At 39.1% G+C, this 19,007-nt stretch overlaps 1 pseudogene; it reads left to right on the top strand.

Annotated features, from left to right (window-relative positions):
• The first annotated feature begins 3,965 nt into the window (after positions 1 to 3,965).
• LOC122334909 lies at positions 3,966 to 9,225 on the top strand (annotated as a pseudogene).
• The last annotated feature ends 9,782 nt before the right edge of the window (positions 9,226 to 19,007 follow it).

Here is a 19,007-nt window from a genome sequence, read left to right as displayed (position 1 = left end):
AATTAACAAGGTATGTTGAATAACCCAATTGTTCAATGTGCAAAATCTCAAATTTAATTTCAATGCACCACAAAATCTGTGTATTTCTGATACTGGTCTTTTTCTCTGCAATCTCTCCATCTACATGCCACCGTTTATGTCTTTACCATGGTAAAAGTGGATGACAACATTAAACTAAGAAGGTATGTTGAATAACACAAATGTTCAGTGCAATTCAAAATCTCAATGCATTTAATTTTAATGCACCACAAAATCTGTCTATTTCTGATACTGGTCTGCTGTGACTCTTTATACATTTCATCTACATGCCACTGTTTGAGTTTTTACGTGGTAAAAGTGGAAACAACATTACATTAACAAGGTATGGATGAATAACCCAATTGTTCAATGCAATGCCAAATTTCAATGCATTTAATTTCAATGCACTACAAAATCAATGTATTTCTGATACTGGTCTTTTTTTGTCTGCTTGAATGTCTCCATCTACATGCCACCGTTTATGTCTTTACAATGGATGACAACATTAAATTAACAAAAATCCCTCAATGCATTGTTAAATTAAATTTCAATGCACCACAAAATCTGTGTATTTCTGATACTGGTCTTTTTTTCTCTACTTCAATCTCTCCATCTACATGCCACCGTTTGTCTTTACCATGGTAAAAGTGGATGACAACATTAAACTAAGAAGGTATGTTGAATAACACAAATGTTCAGTGCAATTCAAAATCTCAATGCATTTAATTTTAATGCACCAAAAAATCTGTCTATTTCTGATACTGGTCTTCTGTGACTCTTTATATATTTCATACACATGCCACCATTTATGTCTTTACCGTGGTAAATGTTGATGACAACATTAAATTAACAAGGTATGTTGAATAACCCAATTGTTCAATGCAATGGAAAATCTCAATGCATTTAATTTCAATGCACCACAAAATCTGTGTATTTCTGATACTGGCCTTCTGTGTCTCTTTCTATATTTCATTTAAATGCCTCTGTTTATGTCTTTGCCGTGGTAAATGTGAGTAAGTTACTAACATTAACTGAACAAGGTAATTTCAGTAAAAAAAACCCAAACATTCACTATAGTACAAACCAATATTTTTTCTAATTTGTGTACACCATGTTCAGTTGCACCTGAACATTCTATTTTTGTTATTATGACATCATGTTTTGGAACACAGTTGTGTTGTAATCTTTACTCTGTTTTAGCCATGTTGCCATGGTAATGGACATTAACATTAACAAGGTAAGTGCAGTAAACAAAAAATGTATTACGATATAAAATCGCTATTTTTTTGTTATATACCTTAAAACCAGTGCATTTCTAATACTGGTCTTCTGTGTCTTGTGGGATTTATGTTTTAAAGGATTTATGTTTTACAGGTTTTACTCATTAGAAGCACTGTGCCCAGGCCTCATAAAGGCTCTGTGTTTTTCCATTTGATATTATGTGTTTTTCCATTTTGATATTATGTGTGTATGTGCTGTACAAAATGTCTTATCTACAGAAACAAGATATGGAGACTGCTGAGCTCATCTACTGGTCGAGAAGAAACAACTGCACCTGGTTCTGTGAAGGACACCCTGAATGGGAGGAAGACCCAAGCACAAGAATATAAATATTGTGTGAAATGTAGTGTGAGCATACAGGACTGCCCTGCATGCCTTGATGCTGTTGTTCTGTATCCTGAGCTCAGTCTCAATTATTCTGACTTTATTAAACTTATTAAGATTTTAAATTTAAGAGTAAGTCTCATCATTGACAGACCTGAACCTGGGAGGGAAACAACGAAGATTTTTCCCAACAATTTGGAGGGGGCACCGGATCTGTCTGAGACGAGGTCTCTGCTGGGAATCCTCTGCTTCAACCATCAGCTGAACAACAAGACAGGTAAGCAGTCACCTTTTTCATAAAAGAACTGCAGGATTGATTACTCTAAATTATCTGGTTGAGGTGGTGGAGGCACCAGTGGTTTTCTGTATATTGAAATCAGAATAATTGACGAATTCAAAGGATTTAAAGAAGTAAATGCAGTCAAAATGAATAGAAAAATGGTAATGTCCTTTTAGAAAGGTTGAACTGTATAAGTAATTTCCTGACAAGGTTGAACTGCAAAAAGTAATTTCCTGGCAAGGTTGAACTGTAGTATTAATTTCCTGGCATGGTTGAGCTGTAAAATTAATGTCCTGGCAAGGTTGAAATTCACTAAAAGGGTGATTTCGTGAAACCCGGCGTGGTAACTTACAGTTCGTGAAACCCGGCGTGGTACTCTACAGTTTGTGAAACCCGGCGTGGTAAGTTGCAGTTTGTGAAACCCGGCGTGGTAAAATACAGTTTGTAAAACCCGGCGTGGTACAAAAAGGTATAAGAAATATTGTGAAGTGTGGTGTTATATCGATCTGTGTGTGTACCTGTGTGTGAATGAGATAAGCTGATCTCGAGTATTTTGAGACCAAATTGTCGCGCACCCTCTCTGGACCGTCACTTAAGTGTGACCCGGTAGGAACGGACGCGAGGGTTTGGCCTCAAGTGCGGAGAAAGCTGAATGTATGAGCCCAAGAGATTGGGACACTGAATGACAAAAATAAAACAAGAGTGAAAGAAGCAGTACACACACAGTGGTTTCTGTATTAAGGACATTAATCCTGGGAAAATAGGTGGTGTTAGATTATATAATAAAAAGCCAATTAGTACCCATAGGGAAGCATAGAAAAGTTAGACATACAAACACCCCAATAACCTGATGGTGCAGACTGTTTGGTAATAATCCAAATTGTGAGAAGTGTAATTGGACTAGGGTAAAAAATAAACTGATAAAATGACTACCTATAAGGAAGTATGGGATAAATTGAGTAGACAAATGTTGGCACAGGCTGAAATTAAAGAAAAACCAAGGGTGACAAGAGAATTAGAAAAGGCATGGAAGCAATTAGAGTGTATTAATGGGTGGACAATTCCACTGAGAACAAAGGGAACTATTAAAGGCCATAATGAGAGAAGAAGAAAGAGCAGACAAAGAGCATAAAATGGCGGTAATGGAACAGGCAAGCTGCAACATTTTTTACTAAAGGGAAATTAGAAAAAGAGGTGAAAGAAAAGGCCTATCAGACTAGAATATGGAGCAGAATAAAAAGTGTCATGGTCTGCAGGGTAAAAATTGCAGCTATTAATGAGAAACAATCAGAAGAAGAAAAACCTAGGCCCCCCCCTTATGCAGAAAAGTCCCTTCCGCTCCTTTAATGCTGCCTGTGATGCATGTTGTGGCAGGAGAAGTGTCCACGACAACCAAACAGGCAAATAAAAATGGAAGGTTTGTTCTGACAGGAGGAACAGTTGAGGTAGAACAAAGTGAGGAGGCTAGGTTAGAAGAAGAAAAAAGAGTAAGAGAGCTAATAAATGAAGAACTGACAAAACAACCCATGAGTTCAATCATTAACAGTAGTTTAGACAGAGAAATACTTCAGAGAACTCAGGAAGTAGTGGAATTAGAGCGACACGTAGGGCAGCTGACTGGAGAAAGGAAGAGACTGACGGGTGTGGATAAGGAGGAGGCAGCATGTGGAAGCAGAGTAGGTAGTCTGTATGGAGGAGAAAGTATACATGAGGAGGAAAATGTCAGAATGCTGAGGACAGAACTCGAAAGAAGGGAAAGGGAAATCAGAGAAGAATGTAGGGAAGATTCAATGAAAGGGCTAAGCCTAGCTAAAGGTCAGGGGGAAGAAAAGGATAGTGTAACAATCACTGGATATGAGCTGGACATAGACTGGGGTTCTAAACAGGCGGCACAGGCCCAACAGAGGGCTGGTACAGCTACCAGCCCACACAAAGGAGAAGGAGGTGCCTCAGGAGCAACCTTATTACAAGCCTTAAATTTAAAGAAAGACATGGGGTTAGAACAACATACCCAACCCAGTATCCACTGTACAGGATAGGAGGACAACAGAATCCAGAGTATAGACCATGGGGAAATGCAGACATGAATGCAGTACTGCAGAAATTGCCAGATCTAACTAAGGGAGGAATGAGATGGTTAAATAAACTCACCACATTAACCCATGGTAATGAACTAGCAATAGGGGACTTTAGGGCCCTAATGGGACATCTGCTTACCAGAACCCAGATGACTACTTTAGAGGATGAAGCTAGAATAGAGGACATGGCCAATGAGAAACCACTGTCCAAAGTAATTACCCAAATAAGCAGGGCTCTTACAAACCTATATCCAACACCAAAAATGACTTATCAATCTATAAAATTTAAGATAGGAGCAGAAGAATCTGCATCAGCATATCTGCATAGGACAGAAGCTGAATGGGAAGAAAGGACAGGGCAGCACCCAGATTGCAGTGACATCTGTAAAGAGTTTTACAGGCAGGCAGTAGTGAAGGGAGTTCCAGAAAAGCAAAACAACAAGTAGAAAACAGTCCAGAAATGTGTGGGGGTAGTGGAGAGACATGGGCCAGGTATTTCATTTACTATGTAGACAAAGCCATGGAAAAACAAGAAAGGGAGGATTCTGAGGTAGAAAAACTGAAAACACAGCTACTAAAATTGCAAATAGAGGCAGAAAAAGAAAAGAATAAAAAGAAGCCTAGAGAGGGAGCTCTGCAAATGCCTGTAATGAATCAGGGGATGAAGGGACAGGAAGTGTCACAAGGGGCAGCAAACTATCAGCCTCAGGGCCCATATGATTATCCATATGACCCGCTGCCGGACTGGCCACCTTATGGAAATGGGTGGGAAAACCAAAATTATAGGGGGAATTACGGGAGACCAGGGAGAGAGCAGGGGTGTTATCTGTGCGGAGCAGGTGATCACTGGAGAAAAGACTGCCCACTGAATAGACGGGGACAACCTCCTGCACGGGGACGGGCTCCTGTCAGAGGAGGGCCTCAGGGAAGAGGAAGAGGTGTCCCCAGAAATGTCCCGTGGTCTACCAACCAACAGGTGCCCAGACAAAGCCCAGTCTGGGGCCAGGCAGACCAGGCGGATTATTGACGAGACCCACAGAGAACCTGTAAGGGGGCTGAGGCTGAGCCCTACCTAACTATACTGGTCAACAGACAGCCAGTAAAGGCCTTAGTGGACACTGGGGCCTCCTTCTCTACCATAAGGCTGGAATGGTTGAGAAAGGACGCACTATCCTGTGAAGTACAGGAAGTCAAAGGGTTCTCTGGGGAAATTGTAGCCTGGCCAATATCCAAACCTCTGTCTGTAGAAGTAGCAGGTCAAAAGGTCATGCACCCTTTCCTATGCTCTGCCAGTGTGCCCTCTGCTCTGCTCGGACGAGACCTGTTAGTAAAATTGGGGTGAAAATTCTGTGTAGCCCAGAGGGCATAATTTTAACTTTTCCAAATGGAAAAACACAAAACTGTTCCATTAAGGGTGGTCTAGTGCATGCAGCTGGTCAATGGGTATTAACTACAACAGGAAGAGTGGGAGTGGACATTTATTGGGTCAGAGTGCTGCATCCAGAACAAACCAACTTTAGGCAGCTGATAAACCAGAGACTAGACCTGTTGAGACACTTCCTGCCAGTTTCTGACCCATTACACTGTACTTTATACTATGACAAGTAATGATGAGGTTTATGCAACAGAGTTTAGCCAATATGTAGATCAAAGACATACCAACCTGAAAGGCTCAGTCATATACGTTGGAAAGGAAGGGGTAGCTGTGGAAGTAAGGTTAAGTAAGGAACAATATGACTGGTTTGAAATGAAAACTGTCTCTGTACCACACATTTCCTTAATGATCAGTAAACACCATGGAGCCAAGGCCTTAGGCCCCATGGTAAAAAGACTAAAACAGGCAGCAGATTGGGAAGATGAGAGACAGGGTTGGGAAAGGTCGCACATGACAGGAGGTCACAGACTACACATAGAGGAAATATGTGAGGGTAGGTACGAGAAGAGAAGGTCAAACAGAGAAAAGACTAATGCTGTAATGGATGGGCCAGGGGCAGAAGAGATGTTAGCCAACCTACCAGAAAAGTTATGGTCAACAGGAAGTGAGGATGTGGGTTATTGTGATATTCAGCCAGTGTCTTTTGAAATAGACAAAACAACAGTGGTAAAGGAGAGACAGTATAGAAATAATTGTGAGGCCATGACTGGTATTGCCCCACCATTCAGAGTCTATTGAACAAGGGAGTGCTGTGTGAGAGCACATCTGAATGGAACACCCCAATACTGCCTGTCATTAAACACTCCACAGGAAATATAGAATGGTCCATGACCTGAGAAAAATAAATGAGAGGGTTCTGACAACACCACTGCCCACTCCAAATCCTTACACCATTTTAACCAGATTGACCACAGAACACACCGACTTCTCCTGTATAGATCTGGCAAATGCATTTTTCTGTATACCTTTAGCAGAGAAGAGTAGGGACGTGTTTGCCTTCACATACAACGGCCGGAAGTACACTTACACAAGATTACCACAAGGCTTCATTTTGAGCCCTGGCATTTTCAACCAAGAGCTAAGAAAGCTGCTGGACAATCTAACAGTCGATACCAACACAATTGTGGTTCAATATGTGGATGATTTGCTCATTGCATGTACATCTGCTGCCACATGTCTGACAGACACAGAGAGGGTGCTGTCACTTCTGGCTGAGGTAGGGTTGAAGGCAAGCAAACAAAAGTTGCAAATATGCAGGCCAGAGGTCACTTTTCTAGGGCGATTAGTGGGTCGACAGGGAACCTCTATGACAAATGACACCAAACAAGCCATACTAAACCACCCAAAACCCAAAAATGTGAAAGATATGTTGTCTTTTCTGGGCCTAATAGGTTACAGCAGACAGTATATTGTGAATTACACTGAAAGAACAGCTTTTATGAGAACTTTAGTGAAGGAAATTGGAATGAAAAACAGTAAGGGTGAATTGAATTGGACAACAGAGGCTGAACAGGCCTTCATTACCCTAAAAGGGGACATGGCAAAGGCTGCTGCTCTACAAACCCCAGACTATGGCCAACCTTTCAATTTAGATGTGACAACCACAGGCAAAACTGTGAGTGGTGTGCTGTACCAGAAACAGTTTCAACAAAGACGAGTGTTGAGTTATGTGAGTGCTCCATTGGACGTGGTTGAACAGAAACAAGCCCCTTGTGCTCAATTCGCTGCGGGCGTAGCTAAAATGATAGAAAAAACCAATCATGTGGTAATGGGACACCAATTGATAATTCTATCAAACCACTCACTGGTAGCATTCATTACCTCCTCCTCGTTCACATTCTCTGCACAAAGGCAAAACAAATTGATAAAAGTATTGACTGCACCAAACATTGTACATGAACACAAAGGCATAAATATGGCAGAATTAGTGGTGGATGGAGAGCCCCACATGTGTGAGGAAAGGGTAGAAAAAGACAGCAAGATCAGGGAGGGTATGAGTAGCAGGCCACTGTCATCACCAGACGTGACATTGTTTTGTGATGGATGTTGTTTCAGAAATGATAAGGGTACTCTTTCTGCTGGGTATGCAGTGGTGTCCAGTGTAGGGAGGGAGATGACCTGACAGTAACAGTCCAACAGAAATTGTCAACTAAACCATCGGCTCAAAGAGCTGAATTATTAGCTTTAACATCAGCATTGCAAAAGGGAAGTGGTAAAAGGGTGAACATATATTCAGATTCTGCCTATGCAGTAGGGGCAGCTACAGTTGAGCTGCAAGGATGGGCCAAAGTGGGATTTGTGACATCAACAGGGAAACCAATCAAACATGCAGAAGAAGCATCTCAACTGCTAGAAGCTATAGTACTACCAAAGGAGGTGGCCATAGTAAAGTGCTCAGCACACACTAATGGCAGAGATTTTGTATCTGTAGGAAATGCAGCTGCAGACAAAGCAGCAAAGCAGGCCGCTGGCTACGTGCCATTACAGATGATGGTCAGAGCACAAGATGAGGTGTTGAATTTAGACCCAGCCTTAACAGAACAGTTCATAATTAGAGAGCAAGCTGCATCCTCACCAGAAGAACAAACTACCTGGTTACAAAAAGGGGGAACAAAAACAGCCTCGGGACTGTGGAGAGGTCCAGAAGGAAGCCCTGTGTTGCCAGCAAGAGTAGCTGTCTCAGTGTTAGCAGAGGCCCACTCACTAGCACATAGTAATTCAAAAGATATGACCAAAAGGTTAAAAGGGTGGTGGCATCCATTTCTTCCACACATGATTAGTAACACTATTGCTGAATGTCAGACCTGCAGTGAGTATAATGTCAAGCCAACCACACATCCGTTGCCTGGCCATTTTCCCACGGATAGAGGCCCTGGGTACATGACTGTGATTGACTTCACAGACATGATAAATCCTGTCCACAAAAAGAGATACTTACTGGTCATGGTGGATACTTTCACAGGATGGCCAGAAGCCTACCCATGTGTCAGGGAGGATGCAATGTCAGTGATAAAATGCCTCATCAATCACTACATACCTACACATGGATTCCCCAAAGTCATAAGGTCAGACAATGGTACACACTTTAAAATGAGCATCTGAACCAAGTAGAATCAGCTCTAGGACTGAAGCACTCATTTGGAGCAGTCTACCATCCTCAAAAGCCAAGGTAAAGTTGAACGACTGAACCTGACACTAAAAACAAAATAGCCAAAATATGTGCAAGCACTTCTCTGAATTGGGTAGAAGCATTACCAATAGCTTTAATGTCTGTGAGATGTTCAATAAACAGAACCACTGGATTTACTCCTTTTGAATTAACCACTGGACGCCAATTTCCTGGCCCCTGGGCCCCAATGCCTGGGGATGGGTACACTGATACACCTAAGGCCTACCAACAAAAGTAAGAGCTGTTATTAACACATTTTCCCCACAGAAGTTTTGGCCTGAAATAGAGAAACAGGAATTGGACACGAAAAAGAGGACCTGACGAGCAGTGGGTGAGGCTGAAACAAATGAAACGAAAATGGTCTGCCCCCAGGTGGTCAGAGCCCATGAAAATAACTGCGCGAACCTCGCACTGCGTACAGTTGGCTGGAAAAGGTAACACATGGTTTCACTTGTCTGCTTGCTGTTTCTGTTCTGCCCCTAGCAGGTCTCTGACAACAGTTCGAGCTGACCTTCGAGAAGGTCAGAGAGAGGAGAAGAGGGAGAAGAGACGGAAGACGGAAACAACAGCAACAGACCAACCCGAGGAGGAGACAAACAAAAAGGAGATAATAATTCTGGTGCTAAATCATGAGGGATAATGTTAACAAGGTGGTCACATGTTGGGGGGTGGGAATTGTTGTAGTAATAATAACGTTGATACTGTGGAATGGAACAAGAGAGGAGGGGACTCAAGGCAGACACAAAAGAGATGTCATAAGGGGTGGGGAGAAGCAAAACTAACTCTGGTAAGGGAAAAGGAAAAGATGGCCTGTGGGAATTTGACTTATGCCAGGTGATTCACTGTGAGGGAGGAGGAATGGCCTGGAGAGGATATGATGTGTATGGATGTTTCTGGCCTAGCACTGAAAAAAGGCCAAATGGACCATGGTGCCACACATGGCATGATGTGTTCTGGATGACCAAACCAGGTTATACTAAAAATATGCTAGCAAAAAGCCCTATGGCCAAATCTGATTCACTATATAATCGACTGCGTATACATAGGGGACTGCAAACAGCATGGGGTAAAATGACAAATAAAATTATTATTACACTAAAAAATGGACCAGATAGGCCCGAGATATTCATAACTTTAGGAGTTGATGTGACAGGAAAAGACCCATTGGGACTCATACGAATGGTGGTGGAAAGCAAAAACACCACCTCAGCTCCACTGCCAGACAAAGATTTAACTAAGAAGGAAAAAATAATTAAAAGCATAGACTACGGTTCGTTAACCCCATTGGAATTAATGACATTAGAAACAGGATATCAAGATTCAAATCTGTGGTTAGAGTGGGTGTACAGTGCTGCCGAAGATGCAGGGTATGAAGGGTGTGTAGCATGTGCTGCTGGAAGACCAAAATTAATCACAGAACCAGCACCACTGCATACAGAAGATGAGTGGGGTTACAAATGTATGTTAGCGCTGACCAAAGAAAAGAATCCAGTAAACTGCACAACACTAAGTAAGTTGTACCCTGCTACTAATAATAACTCTAAAATAGGAGTAAATTTTCAACGTGCTGAGAATAACTATACCTGCTTTAACTTCACCACAACTGCCTCCCCAAAAATACTGACTGGAGCCTTTAAAACAGAATGGTGTGGAAAGATAGTGCAAAATTCCCACACTCAGATTGGCAACCTAGCAAGACAAGGCCTGTATTACGCATGTGGAAAAAAGGTAATTATAGCTAGAATAGAACCCCAAATGGAAGGGTTGTGTGCCATGACAAGGTTAGCTGTACCAATGACCATAGTGGGGAATAGAGATCAAAATTGGACACCTGGAGCTAAAAAAGTGGCTGAGGCCGGGAGCAGAAGGAGAAGGGTAGTACCAACATCATTTGATTTGTCAAAAAACACCCCCACCTACACAGATGCCATAGGAATACCCCGAGGGGTGCCTAATGAACACAAACTAGTTAATCAGATAACAGCTGGATTTGAGAATTTACCAATCTTTTCAGCAATATTTCCTATAACCCCAACAAAAAAATGTAGACAGAATCAATTTTGTGCATTATAATGTAATGAGACTCTCTAATTTAACAAGAGATGCAGTTGATGGTTTGAAGGAACAACTGGCTGCCACATCATTGATGACCATACAGAACAGACTGGCCCTGGACATGCTTCTGACAGAGAAGGGTGGAGTTTGTGCAATGATAGGGGAAACCTGTTGTACTGTAATACCCAACAACACAGCCCCTGATGGGTCAGTATCCAAAGCCCTTGATGGTTTAAAAGAACTATCTGATGAAATGGCTAGGAGCTCTGGTGTAGATAACAAGGTAACTAAATGGATGGATGATATGTTTGGAGCATGGAAAGGTGTGATAATTTCAATGTTGACCTCAATGGCAATATTTCTAGCAATATTAGTAACATGTGGCTGTTGTTGTATACCATGCATAAGAAGCCTGATGACTAGATTAATAACAACTGCAATTGAAAAGAAGGAGTCACCACCTCCTTACCAAATGCCATTATTAGCAGCAGTCGGTGACATGGAAGATGAGGAAGAAGTGGAGCAAAGGTTGTGATCTCTTTTAGAGAGATCAAGAGAGGAATTGTGGGATTTATGTTTTAAAGGATTTATGTTTTACAGGTTTTACTCATTAGAAGCACTGTGCCCAGGCCTCATAAAGGCTCTGTGTTTTTCCATTTGATATTATGTGTTTTTCCATTTTGATATTATGTGTGTATGTGCTGTACAAAATGTCTTATCTACAGAAACAAGATATGGAGACTGCTGAGCTCATCTACTGGTCGAGAAGAAACAACTGCACCTGGTTCTGTGAAGGACACCCTGAATGGGAGGAAGACCCAAGCACAAGAATATAAATATTGTGTGAAATGTAGTGTGAGCATACAGGACTGCCCTGCATGCCTTGATGCTGTTGTTCTGTATCCTGAGCTCAGTCTCAATTATTCTGACTTTATTAAACTTATTAAGATTTTAAATTTAAGAGTAAGTCTCATCATTGACAGACCTGAACCTGGGAGGGAAACAACGAAGATTTTTCCCAACAATTTCTTTTTATACTTTATACTTTATCTACATACCACTGTTTGAGCCTTTACCGCGTTAAATGTGGGTTGTATAACAACATCCAATTAACAAGGCAGGTTCAGTAACCCAAATGTTTATTACAAAATAAAACATTTTTTTTTTCATTCAAAAGCATAAAATCTGTGTATTTCTAAGACTTCTGTATTTTTTTCTACATTTCATCTACATGCCACTGTTTGAGTTTTTACCGTGGTAAAAGTGGATGACAACATTAAATTAACAAGGTATGTTGAATAACCCTAATGTTCAATGCAATGCAAAGTCTCAATGCATTTAATTTTGATGCACTACAAAATCAATGTATTTCTTATACTCGTCTTCTGTGACTCTTTATATATTTCATCTTCATGGCACTGTTTGAGTTTTTACCGTGGTAAAAGTGGATGACAACTTTGAATTAACAAGGTATGTTGAATAACCCAATTGTTCAATGAAATGCAAAATTTCAATACATTTATTTCCAAAGCAATACAAAATCAATGTATTTCTGATACTGGTCTTTTTTTGTCTGCTTGAATCTCTCCATCTACATGCCACCGTTTATGTCTTTACTGTGGTAAATGTGGATGAAACATTAAATTTAGAAGGTATGTTGAATAACACAAATGTTCAGTGCAATTCAAAGTCTCAATGCATTTAATTTCAATGCACCACAAAATCTTTGTATTTCTGATACTGGTCTTCTGTGACTCTTTATACATTTCATCTACATGCCACTGTTTGAGTTTTTACCGTGGAAAAAGTGGATGACAACAATAAATTAACAAGGTATGTTGAATACCCCAATTGTTCAATGCAATGCAAAATCTCAATGCATTTAATTTCAATGCACCACAAAATCTGTGTATTTCTGATACTGACCTTCTGTGTCTCTTTCTATATTTCATTTAAATGCCTCTGTTTATGTCTTGACCGTGGTAAATGTGAGTAAGTTACTAACATTAACTGAACAAGGTAATTTCAGTAAAAACCCCCAAACATTCACTATAGTATAAACCAATATTTTTTCTAATTTGTGTACACCATGTTCAGTTGCACCTGAACATTCTGTTATTGTTATTATGACATCATGTTTTGTAACACAGTTGTGTTGTAATCTTTAGTCTGTTTTAGCCATGTTGCCATGGTAATGGACATTAACATTAACAAGGTAAGTGCAGTAAACAAAAAATGTATTACGATATAAAATCGCTATTTTTTTGTTATATACCTTAAAACCAGTGCATTTCTGATACTGGTCTTCTGTGTCTCTTTTTATACTTTATACTTTATCTACATACCACTGTTTGAGCCTTTACCGTGGTAAATGTGGGTTGTATAACAACATCCAATTAACAAGGCAGGTTCAGTAACCCAAATGTTTATTACAAAATAAAATCATTTTTTTTCATTCAAAAGCATAAAATCTGTGTATTTCTAAGACTTCTGTATTTTTTTCTACATTTCATCTACATGCCACTGTTTGAGTTTTTACCGTGGTAAAAGTGGATGACAACATTAAATTAACAAGGTATGTTGAATAACCCTAATGTTCAATGCAATGCAAAGTCTCAATGCATTTAATTTTGATGCACTACAAAATCAATGTATTTCTGATACTCGTCTTCTGTGACTCTTTATATATTTCATCTTCATGGCACTGTTTGAGTTTTTACCGTGGTAAAAGTGGATGACAACTTTGAATTAACAAGGTATGTTGAATAACCCAATTGTTCAATGAAATGCAAAATTTCAATACATTTATTTCCAAAGCAATACAAAATCAATGTATTTCTGATACTGGTCTTTTTTTGTCTGCTTCAATCTCTCCATCTACATGCCACCGTTTATGTCTTTACCATGGTAAAAGTGGATGACAACATTAAACTAAGAAGGTATGTTGAATAACACAAATGTTCAGTGCAATTCAAAGTCTCAATGCATTTAATTTCAATGCACCACAAAATCTGTGTATTTCTGATAGTGGTCTTCTGTGACTCTTTATACATTTCATCTACATGCCACTGTTTGAGTTTTTACCGTGGACAAAGTGGATGACAACAATAAATTAACAAGGTATGTTGAATAACCCAATTGTTCTTTTTTTTTTTTTTTTTTTTTAAACAACATTTTTATTTTCAAACACTGTTGTACAAATCTGGATGACAATATAATATATTTTGTTATACCAGGATGTATAAATGAACAAAGAACAGTGAACCAAGAAGAGAGAACAAAAATAATAATTTAAAAATAAATAATAAAGTAAAATAAAATAAAAATGAAAATAATAAATAAATAAAAACAATTTAGCACAGAGATATCATTAAGAGAGAAAAAAAAAAAAAAAAAAAATTATATATAATTATACCACAATATCTTTAATGTCTGTATACACTCAATATCCATCATTTCCACAAACGAGTCACCATCTAGACTCTGTAAAAAGTCAAAGAAAACTTTCCAGATAGACCAGAATACATTAAGTTTGTTTTTCAAAAAATATGTAATCTTTTCTAATGCAAGGCAAGAAGTCATCCCTTTTATCCACTGCGCCACGCCAGGACTTTCTTCTTTCTTCCAAGAACATGCAATTACATGTTTAGCTTCCAATAGACAAAGAGTTAACAACACATTTTCATGTTTGGTAGTTTTAAAGTTCAGAGGATGAATATGCAAAATACACAAACCAGGATCAAGAGGTATTACTTTGCTAATAATTTGACTTATAATACTCAATATTTTACCCCAAAAACACTTAACTTTGGTACATTCCCACATACAATGGAATAAAGTTCCCTTCTCCTGTTTACATTTGCAGCATACATCGGGAATATTCGGGTTGAAATGATGTAGCTTAACTGGAGTAATATATTGTCTACCTAACCACTTATATTGAAGCAGTCTAAAATTGGAGTTCACTGTTTGAGTTTGGGCTTTAGAACATGCTATTTGCCACTCATCCTCAGTTATATCAATCTGAAGGTCATTCCGCCATGCTTGAAGTCTATCATTAAAAGATTCTTTAGAATGGGCTACAAATTTTTTATACAGTAGTGAAATCTGACCTCTACCTTTTAAACTATTAAGTGTAATGCTTTCCAAACTAGAAAGAGTGGGTTCTACCAGGCTTTGGCTTTGTCTTGAATGAATGAAGCTACGTACTTGCAAGTATTTGAAAAAATGCTTTTGCGGAATTCCAAACCTTGTTCTAATTTCTTCAAAGGACATAAAAATTCCTCCGTTAAATAAGTCTGACACCTTACTAATACCTTGATTCGACCAGAATTTAAATCCTTGATCAGCTCTGCCAGGATGGAAATTTTCGTTGCCAAAAACTGGTGAAAAATATGAAAGTTTTGATAATTCACCTAAATAAGTAAGAGCCTCAAACCAAACTGCTATAGTGTTTCTGGTATATGGATTTTTAGTACACTTTATTAACTTTTTAACATCTGCTGAATATAAATATAAGTTCAAAGGAATTAGAATAGAGTGGGCCTCTATGGATGCCCAGGACGGAGGAAAGTCTTTATCAAAGTAAAACATTGCTGCTCTAATTTGAGCCGCCCAGTAGTACCATTTTAGGTTTGGAAGGTTTAGCCCCCCTCTGTCATAAGGCAAGTAGAGCAAAGAAAGTCTGAGACGAGGGCGCTTATTGTTCCAGATGAAATTTGTAAAAGTTTTTTTCATCAGGGCAAAAAAAGATGAATGCGGAGGGAGTGGGATGGATTGGAAGAGGTATAGCAGTTTAGGCAAAATTGACATTTTTAATATATTAACACGGCCAATCAACGAGATAGGGAGTTTTATCCATCTGTTCAGCAGGCCAAATATAATATCTGTTATGGGCTTATAATTAGCGGTTACAAGTTCATTAACAGTCGGAGTGATTTTAATCCCAAGATAAATAAAACCATTTTGTGAGATCCTAAAGGGTGTATGAACTGGGGGGAGAAGCCTCTCTGCTTTGTGGAGGAACAGCAACTCAGATTTAGAATTATTAATTTTATACCCTGAAAATTTTCCAAACATTTCAATCAGATTTAGCAAGGGTGGTATAGATTGTTTTAAATTTGAAAGGAATATAATAATATCATCCGCAAACAATGAAATGCGATGCTCTAAGGGTCCAACCTTAATACCTGAAATATGTGTATGTTTGCGAATTGCCATAGCCAACGGTTCAATCGCTAGGGTGAAAAGCAAGGGAGAGAGCGGGCAGCCCTGGCGTGTTCCTCTGAAGAGTCTGAAAGGGGCAGATATTATTCCATTTGTTAGAATCTCGGCTGAGGGGTTAGCATACAGGATTCGAACCCACTTCATGAAATTATTACCAAATCCCATTCTCTCCATAGTTTGGAACAAATAATGCCACTCAATCCTGTCAAACGCTTTTTCAGCGTCTAGTGACAAAAGTGCATTATCCTTGGTATTAGATTTCTCATGTAATATGTTTAATACTCTACGAATGTTATGAAATCCTTGCCTCCCCCAAACAAAGCCATTTTGGTCCATATGAACAAGCTTAGGCAAGTGTACTTCTAGTCTCTTTGCTAGTACCTTGCAAAGGATTTTTAAGTCATTATTTAGAAGAGAGATTGGTCTATACGAACCACACTCCATTGGTGGCTTGTTAGGCTTTAACAGCAGAGTTATTATTGCTGTATTTAGAGAAGGAGGCAAAGCCCCATTTTCCAGGGATTCCTCGTACATGTCCAAAAGGGGGCGAGTTAATTTATGATGGAAAATTTTATATAGCTCAATCGGTATGCCATCTGGCCCTGGGGTCTTCCCTCCTTTCATACTGTTAATGGCCTCAGTTAGTTCTTCACATTTTAGATCATCCTCAAGTGGTTCCATGAAACACAGATTTGCAGACTCAAAATCCAAAGTATCCAGGAAGGCTTTTTGTCTCTCTGCGGCACTCTCTAGATAATCAGAGCTATAAAGAGCCAGACAGAATTATTAACCCCATATTACGAAACATATACATATATTATTTAACATGCGTGGTAAACCATAAGTTTGCTTACGTTTATGCAACTGATCCCAGTGAGAAACATCTTCCTTAGAGTGTTGTTATACTTTGTCTTTCAGATCTCGCAAAAATCTCTGAGTATCTGAAGGATCGTCGAACAAGTGGCGCTTTCCCTTGTATGTCACGCACAGAGTAGCTGGATGCAAAATCCCGTACCGCAGTTCGGGAAAGTTGAGATCGCGAAGCTCCTTCTTAACCGCGTCAAATCGTTTCCTTTTCTTGTGCAGTTCAGCTGACACGTCAGAAAAAAACATAAGTTTTCTTTCGTCTAACATTACGGTGCCTGCTGCTCGGGCTGCTTTCAGGGTACGGATTTTGTCAGCGTAGTTTAGGAATTTCATAATCACAGCTCTCGGCGGAGATGCAGAGCGATCTTCGGAGAATCTCCCAATTCGGTGAGCTCTCTCAATTACAAGAGGGCCTGGAAAACTTTCCCTGCCAAGGATTTCCGGGAGTAATTTCTCTAAGAAAGCATACATGTCCTTCCCCTCCTTTTTTTCTGGAAGTCCCACTAATCGTAGATTACTCCGACGACTGCGATTTTCCAGATCATCGACTTTTGATGATAGAGATTCTATGACCGTTTTCAGCTTTGTGTTTTCAGTTTGCAACTCTGTGACGTTATCCTCTTGAGTACTCACTCGATCCTCCGCTTCTGTTACTCGTGTTGTGAGAGCTTTAAGCTCGCACTGCACTCCGTTAATCGCCTGGAGCAATCCTTCAAATCGCTCGGCAAAGACCGATTTCAGTGAGTGAATGGCCTCGAGAATTGCAGACTGTTGGCTAACTTCTGGCGGTCCCTCGCTGTTAGCTTCGCTGGATTTAGCATCTGCCTCAGCCTCTTCAGGTACAGTCGATTTAGCTTGTTTCTGCGTCGGTTTAATAGGTTTTGGTGGCATCTTAAAATGTTAAGATGTAACAAAATTCTAAATGGGAACAGTTTGACAACGCTTGTTGGGTTAAAGTATAAAAAGTTTAAATCAGTATTTGTAGCGGAGCTCTGACTCGCCTCCACTCAGCACCGCGCCATAACCGGAAGTCCCCCCCAATTGTTCAATGAAATGCCAAATTTCAATGCATTTAATTTCAATGGACTACAAAATCAATGTATTTCTGATACTGGTCTTTTTGTCTGCTTGAATCTCTCCATCTACATGCCACCGTTTATGTCTTTACCGTGGTAAAAGTGGATGACAACATTAAATTAACAAGGTAACAAGGTATCTTTCTTTTCTTTCAGCACCGCTCTTGTCCCTCGCTTATGTTGTCGTCAATTTATTTTGTATATAATTTGTAAATAAATAGGTATTTGTTGGTTTAAAGGTATTTTGGGTTTGTTTATTCTGATTGTTGTTGTTGTTGTTATTATTATTATTATTATTGTTTGTTTGGGAATATTTTGTTACGGTGAAACTTTTCTTTCACTAAACAAAAATCAGAAACAATTTGCCTCTGCCTGCTTAATCACACACCACACTTCCAAAGCAAGAAGCAGCAGTAGCCGAACTATTTTTACTATCTTTTAAATTTCAAATGTTACCTCCCAAATATCCCTTGCTGCCGACCAAATAGGGAGCTGTAACAACTTTAAATTAACAAGGTATGTTGAATAACCCAATTGTTCAATGCAATGGAAAATCTCAATGCATTTAATTTCAATGCACCACAAAATCTGTATATTTCTGATACTGGCCTTCTGTGTCTCTTTCTATATTTCATTTAAATGCCTCTGTTTATGTCTTTACCGTGGTAAATGTGAGTAAGTTACTAACATTTAACTGAACAAGGTAATTTCAGTAAAAAAAAAAACAAACATTCACTATAGTATAAACCAATAATTTTTCTAATTTGTATACACCATGTTCAGTTGCACCTGAACATTCTATTATTGTTATTATGACATCATGTTTTGGAACACAGTTGTGTTGTAATCTTTACTCTGTTTTAGCCATGTTGCCATGGTAATGGACATTAACATTAACAAGGTAAGTGCAGTAAACAAAAAATGTATTACGATATAAAATCTCTTTTTTTTTTTTTTTTTTTTTGTTTGTTTGTTTGTTTGTTTGTTTGTTTGTTATATACCTTAAAACCAGTGCATTTCTGATACTGGTCTTCTGTGTCTCTTTTTATACTTTATACTTTATCTACATACCACTGTTTGGGCCTTTACTGCAGTAAATGTGGGTTGTATAACAACATCCAATTAACAAGGCAGGTTCAGTAACCCAAATGTTTTTTACAAAATAAAATCTATTTTTTTCATTCAAAAGCATAAAATC

Source organism: Puntigrus tetrazona, unplaced genomic scaffold, assembly GCF_018831695.1.
Source record: "Puntigrus tetrazona isolate hp1 unplaced genomic scaffold, ASM1883169v1 S000000683, whole genome shotgun sequence".
NCBI lineage: Eukaryota > Metazoa > Chordata > Actinopteri > Cypriniformes > Cyprinidae > Puntigrus > Puntigrus tetrazona.
The sequence above is the reverse complement of the archived record's forward strand: the minus strand, read 5'-3'. Positions and strand labels throughout refer to the sequence as shown.